This window comes from Silurus meridionalis, chromosome 4, assembly GCF_014805685.1.
Source record: "Silurus meridionalis isolate SWU-2019-XX chromosome 4, ASM1480568v1, whole genome shotgun sequence".
Classification (NCBI taxonomy): domain Eukaryota; kingdom Metazoa; phylum Chordata; class Actinopteri; order Siluriformes; family Siluridae; genus Silurus; species Silurus meridionalis.
This window is the reverse complement of record NC_060887.1, coordinates 21,557,943-21,565,275: the sequence shown is the minus strand read 5'-3', so window position 1 is coordinate 21,565,275 and position 7,333 is coordinate 21,557,943. Positions and strand designations below refer to the sequence as shown.

Sequence of the window (7,333 nt, the reverse complement as noted above, 5' to 3'; positions counted from 1 at the left end):
GATTTAGCCACAGCAGCCATAAGTTGCATTGGGGTAATGTTAACTCCCCTCTTCAATTAATTGGCCACCTGAACTTTTTCAATCTTTATGCTCCCTAGTAAACTTAAGACCATTTTCCTAATTAATACTGAAATGCTGAAACAGTATTGTTTTTGTAGAGATTTATATTATTATTATTTCACCCTAAAACTGATTGTGCAGACCAAACCATAAGGAATAAAGACTTGAAACTTGGACAGATAATAGAGATTCAATATATATATATATATATATGTGAAAAACTGATATGTTTATCATGACACATGCAATTTTATATGACTAGATATTGCTGCTATAGACATTCGGGTGATTCAGTCTTCTGATGAGTCGGATCCATGCTGATAAGTTTCATTAATGTCCACGGGGAATAAAAGATTGAAGTGCATCTGCTTTTCGATGTCCAAGTTCATTTTTAGTTATTGTATTGTAATCTAATGCGAATACCAGAAGGATAAAAACTGCTTAATAGACTGGGTTTTTTTTGTTTGCTTTTAGTTTGGTAGCATATTGAAGTGATCGCTTGAAAGAATTTTGAAGTGATTTCTCACTGGTTTGAGTATACACACTGGAAGCTGATGTCATTCATCAGAAGGGTCAAATTAATGGCCTTTATGAAGTAAAATGATAATGATGATGATAATAATAATAAATATAGATGCAAGAAGTGATTAGCGGGTTCAAGCAAATGAGGTATTCAACGTCATAATGAAATAAAAATTATGAACATTGGCAACATTTTCTAACAGGTGCTCACATGTAATTGGCAGATTGCGGCCATGTTTTTTGAGATACGCAAAATGTTCTTATGAGATCTTATGAGTTCATGCCTACTTTGAAACTTTTGGTGACTTTTAATAGTGAGTAGAATTTTTTTTTATTATTATTATTTCACCCTAAAACTGATTGTGCAGACCAAACCATAAGGAATAAAGACTTGAAACTTGGACAGATAATAGAGATTCAATATATATATATAAATAAATAACACAGTTAAATGCTTATGGACGTGAGTTGCAACAACATTACACAGGTCAGGTAAACACACCTCTGAAAAATGTCGTCTGTTCGGTAAGGAATAACGTGGCTCAATGTGCTCAATCAGCCTGTGAAACCCCACATCTTCTATGACAGAGAATGGCTGATCATCTAAGGCAATGAATTCCATAATCTTTTTGTGTAATGACCTTTGCCTTGACAGTATCACTGGGAAACTTCCTGCCTTTTCAAAAACGTCTGCCACAGACGGAGTGCGTGTGTTCGGAGGGGTTTTGCTTTTCTGTGCCGCGTTCCTCTCATATTCAGCATATCGATCGGGATGTTTGGATTTCAGCTGATGATTTAAACCCGATGTGGAGAAAGACGCACCTCCTCTTGAAATTTCAGCATTACGTGTTTTGCAAATCGCTATCCGTGGGTCTTTCTCAGATATACTGAAACACGTCCACACGTGTTGCTGCAGACGCGGTTTCTGTTTGCGTCATCACAACATACTCTTTCGGCCGTTTTTTTTGGTGATCAAAGTCTTTCGGCCGAAAACGGAAAATGCACTATTGGGCCATTTTCGGCCGAAAATTTTCGGTGGCTGAATATTTGGTGCATCCTAATATATATATATATATATATATATATATATATATATATATATATATATATATATATATATATATATATATAAATAAATAAATAAATAAATAAATAAATAAATATATAACTTATGCATTTATATATATATATATATATATATATATATATATATATATATATATATATGTGAAAAACTGATATGTTTATCATGACACATGCAATTTTATATGACTAGATATTGCTGCTATAGACATTCGGGTGATTCAGTCTTCTGATGAGTCGGATCCATGCTGATAAGTTTCATTAATGTCCACAGGGAATAAAAGATTGAAGTGCATCTGCTTTTCGATGTCCAAGTTCATTTTTAGTTATTGTATTGTAATCTAATGCGAATACCAGAAGGATAAAAACTGCTTAATAGACTGGGTTTTTTTTGTTTGCTTTTAGTTTGGTAGCATATTGAAGTGATCGCTTGAAAGAATTTTGAAGTGATTTCTCACTGGTTTGAGTATACACACTGGAAGCTGATGTCATTCATCAGAAGGGTCAAATTAATGGCCTTTATGAAGTAAAATAATAATAATAATAATAATAATAATAATAATAATAACAATAATAATTATAATAATAATAAATATAGATGCAAGAAGTGATTAGCGGGTTCAAGCAAATGAGGTATTCAACGTCATAATCAAATAAAAATTATGAACATTGGCAACATTTTCTAACAGGTGCTCACATGTAATTGGCAGATTGCGGCCATGTTTTTTGAGATACGCAAAATGTTCTTATGAGATCTTATGAGTTCATGCCTACTTTGAAACTTTTGGTGACTTTTAATAGTGAGTAGAATTTTTTTTTTTATTATAATTTTTTGTATAACTTTGATATTCACCTAGTATTTTGATAAAAACCTAGTAGTAGTTCGCAGGAAGTAGGTTTTTAACATAATTAAGAATAATTCATGAAGGATTTGATTGACAGCAGTGGTCCTTGAGGTGAAATTGCTCAGCGTGAGATCAATAAAATCTTATGAAAATTGAGTGTACGTTTAAAAAATCGTGCAATATACACTCATTTATACACTTGATAAACACGATATCGCCCCCTAGTGGCCGATGCTATTCAAAATTCATACAGACTTTTAGGGCCATGGGTCGAACATGCCTACCGAGTTTCGTTTTGATCGGCTTCCGTTGACCTTGTCTAACAGGTGCTCCAATGTCATTGATGGTTGTTTTTTTGAGATACGCACATGTCCTCATAAAGCTTAATAAAACAGTCAATAGATATTTTCTTTGTTAAGACTGAAGGATTTTAAGTATCTGAAAGTTTTGAGTCTAGGATGTATCTTTTTACTAGCTAGGGCCAGAAATGTGTAAAAAAAAATATTTTTTTAAACTGTAGTGCTTCCCTTTGGACCACTAGGTTGATACTTTGTCAACCTCTTCACAAATTGAAGCTCTACCATCCGTAAGTTTCCTTACGGTTTGATCTGCGTGATCAGTTTTAGGGAGGAATAATATTAATCTCTACAAAAACAATAGTGTTTCAGCATTTCATGCTTGAACTCATAAAAACAGTTATTGTGAAGTAATTTTGATTTGTTTTGGTCCTGATAATTATGTGGAAAATACAAACAAGTGTGCAAATCAAAGTGTTTTCATTTTAAAAGATCTGCTGCATTATGGACAACAAAAGCTAAAATACAAAATATAAATATAAGGTAAAGTTAGAAAATAATACAAAATGTAAGTGGGCAGGAATAGCTTGTGTACATGTTATGAAGAAATTATTCATCTCCCTTGCCACAAACATTACAGATGTCTATAATTGCTGGAACATGGTTCTGGTCCCACTGACTTGTAGAGACAGTTGTGCACCTCATGTTGAAAATGTGGCAGTAAATAAGGTGGCAGTGTGCACATTCTGTGCTCAAACTTTTTCAATATGCTACAGTGGCATAAATGTGGTCTGCCTGATGTGCTAACCCCTGCAAAGTTTTGCCTATTGTGTGCAGCAAACTGGATGACTGAGCAGATAGTAAGCACATTGGAGTTGTCCAGGGACCAGCCGCTAGTGGCAAGAATGACAAGTGTCTGTGCATTCCCTCTTTACTCCGTTGTTGTTTGCTTTCATGAGTTTAATTTTTTTTTCTTTGTGCTCATTCACTAATCTGAATAGCCAATCGGAGTTCTCCTTCTTGCCAACGAACTCTGCCGCTGATTCGACATGCAGAAAACAGCGGACACTGTCCGACTAGAGTCAACAGTCCTCACACTGAGAAAACTAAAGCCATTTGATGAAGTGAAATTCTTCCCTCAGACCTTAAAACTACTGTCAGTCATTATATATTAAACAAGTTACAAGGGACATGTTACAGCAAATAATTAGATGAAATTTACACAAAAATCTTCAACACACTTAAAGAAACAGAAATGCACAGATCCTTGTATTAGAATTAGAAAGTTGACTTCTAGTTGCTTGTGGTCCTAGAACAAGTACTGTATTTCTGTCTTCTGTCAGAAATATAATAATTTACATTATAATAGCATAACAAATCCAAAATAAAAATAGTTAGAAGTGATTAACAAAAACTGTTTCTATTAATTTGCTTAAATCATAATTAAAGTGCTTTGGGTATACAAATGTATTTATTTTTTATTTTGTGTACTTGTTATGCTAGTTATATGAAAATTACAATATTATTACATTTCATCTTTTGGTATTAATTTGACTTGTTGTTATTTGCTAGACATCCCAGTTAAGAAAAGGAGGCTTGGGAGAAACCCTGATGCGGACACCAGCTCTCTCACAGACAGGGAAAGAGAGGTAAAGGTTTTTAATTATTCAACAATTCCTTACCAAAAGGCTACAATGTATGAAAGAGACCTAAAAAAATAAACATACCAGCACCAGTGAACAACTAACAAACATAAATAAACAAACACACAAATCATGTTTATGCACACACAAGTTTTTAAAAGCACAGCCTGTATTATGTATGTAAGGATGAGTTTGGTTATTCAGCTGAGACACCACACTGTGACAAGACTAGCATTTCTTAGCTTCCTGGTATGTTAATAAACATGGCCAGAACTGTGACAGAAAGAGGCAATTTGACATCAAACCCTTTTTGTATGTTGATTTCACAATCCAGCATCATTTCCTCGTTTATATTGCTTTATTTTACTTTTATTAAATTTTTTTGTAATTCTTTGCTCTGACTAGCCATCAGCTGTTCCTTACAATTACAAAACTTGTTTTGTAATTTGGTGGCTACATGATTTTGTCTTCTTTTGCAAAGGAACCTTGACCTTGAAATTGGTTAGTAACCTTAAGTGGTTAGTGCCTACTAAAAGTGATCTGAGAAAGGACATCTGGTAAATTGGGGTCATGAGCACAGTGAAACAGCGAAGGCTAGCCCATCTACTCTGATCCCACATAACAGCAATATTGCAAAAACTGGCAAAAATAACAAATGATTTGTTATGAGATATATATACACACCGTGGAACCTTGATACTGGCAACTTCGAAAGTTCGTGATTTTTCATTTGAACTGAGTGTAACTTGCGAAAAATCTGATAGTTCTTGAGAAGCCGTGAGTTTGGCCCGAAAGTTTGAATTAACATTTCAAAACAGAGTTTGTACTAATAAATTACAGAAAAATGTTTGAAAACCTATTTTATTAATGTATTATTCATTTAAAGTAGTAAATAAAACATTTATGACAAGTAATTTACAATTCCTTTTGAGTTTACAGTACATGTAAAATTTGCCTTGAAAAAGGAACCATCAAAAGGAGAGACTCAAAACCTTACCATTTTTGTTTATTAGTAGTGGAAGCCAGGCTGAGAGAAGAGGTGACCATCTGTGAGCAACAGTATGGTTTCATGCCGAGGAAGAGCACCACAGATGCCTTATTTGCTTTGAGGATGTTGATGGAGAAGTATAGAGAAGGACAGAATGAACTGCATTGTGTATTTGTGGATTTAGAGAAAGCATACGACAGGGTGCCAAGAGAGGAGTTGTGGTATTGTATGTGGAAGTCAGGTCTGTCAGAGAAGTATGTGAGGGTGGTGCAGGACATGTATGAGGACAGTGTGACAGCAGTGAAGTGTACAGTAGGTACGACAGACTGGTGCAAGGTGAGGGTTGGACTGCATCAAGGATCAGCCCTGAGCCCTTTCCTGTTTGCAGTGGTGATGGACAGGTTGACGGACGAGGTCAGACAGGAGTCTCCCTGGACTATGATGTTTGCGGATGATACTGTGATTTGTGCTGAGAGTAGGGAGCAGGTTGAGAAGAGCCTGGAGAGGTGGAGATATGCGCTGGAGAGAAGGGGAATGAAAGTCAGTAGGAGTAAGACAGAGTACATGTGTGTGAATGAGAGGGAGGGCAGTGGAGTGGTGCGGTTGCAGGGAGAAGAGCTGAAGAAGGTGGAGGAGTTCAGGTACCTGGGGTCAACAGTGCAAAGTAATGGAGAGTGTGTTAGAGAAGCAAGGAAAAGAGTGCAGGCAGGGTGGAGGGTGGAGAAGAGTGACAGGAGTGATTTGTGATAGAAGAGTATCTGCAAGATTGAAAGGGAAAGTTTATAGGACTGTGGTGAGACCTGCAATGTTGTATGGATTAGAGACAGTGGCATTGAGTAAAAGACAGGAGGTGGAGCTGGAGATAGCAGAGCTGAAGATGTAAAGGTTTTTGTTGGGAGTGACGAGGATGGACAAGATTAGAAATGAGTTTATTAGAGGGACAGCGCATGTAGGATGTTTTGGTGACAAGGTGAGGGAGGCGAGATTGAGATGGTTTGGACATGAAAAAAAGAGGAAGGCCAAGGAGGAGGTTTATGGATGTGGTGAGGAGCTGGTTTAAAAAAAAACAAACACATATTTCCTGCCAGCTGCTGGGAGCCTTATGATCCAGACAAAAAATGGGACTAATACAGGGTAATGGTCATTTTTATGCCTCTTGGATTTATTATAGAACATTTTGATGTAAAATTAATTGCCAGATGTTTTCCTTTCCAAGTGGGAGATCAATAGCAGTACAAGTATATACCCTTTACACTGTGTTCTAAGTAGACAGTAATGTGTAGTTTTTGTATAATTGCATTTAGTTGTGTCCTTCACTGTGTTTACATAATAAATTAATAGTACTGCATGTTTTATCAAACTGCCTTAAATGTGTTGTAATTTGTTTTTCTTTTTAGATCAGATGAAGAGGTTCTTCCATGTGGTTGTGCAGTACTAAATGTAGCAACAGCTGTGTCACTGATTTAATTTTGGATATTCTCTATTGTGTGTCTGTAATCCTCACAATGAACTGTCAAGTAGTAGCTGGTAAGCAGCAATGCATCAAATTCTTTATATAATAAAAATTGATGTTCGCTTATAGAACATGGCTTGTTTAATAGGTGATTAATGTTTTCGTAGGGTTAGATAAATACAATTTTACTTGAATAAATTTTCACATTTACATTTTTTTTGCAACCACTTGCAGCTATAACTTACCTACAGATGTCAGTTTTATATTTAGGACTCATGTTTGTTCTGGTTTTATTTTTATCAGGGATCCCCAGAATGTGAGTATTGCAGGATCAGTAAAGATCAGTAAGATGTTGAAACTACACTTGGCTTCACCTCTGCTGGTCTCTTTGCAGGTAGTTCAGACACCGGAAACACATTTATTTGGAAAGTTTTCAGGCCAGT

General features: G+C 35.7%; 1 long non-coding RNA gene across 1 annotated transcript; it reads left to right on the top strand.

Annotated features, from left to right (window-relative positions):
• The first annotated feature begins 6,868 nt into the window (after nucleotides 1-6,868).
• LOC124385020 lies at nucleotides 6,869-7,333 on the top strand. The gene is made up of 3 exons (XR_006925668.1): nucleotides 6,869-6,964; nucleotides 7,194-7,206; nucleotides 7,285-7,333. It is a non-coding gene; the product is annotated as an uncharacterized LOC124385020 (long non-coding RNA).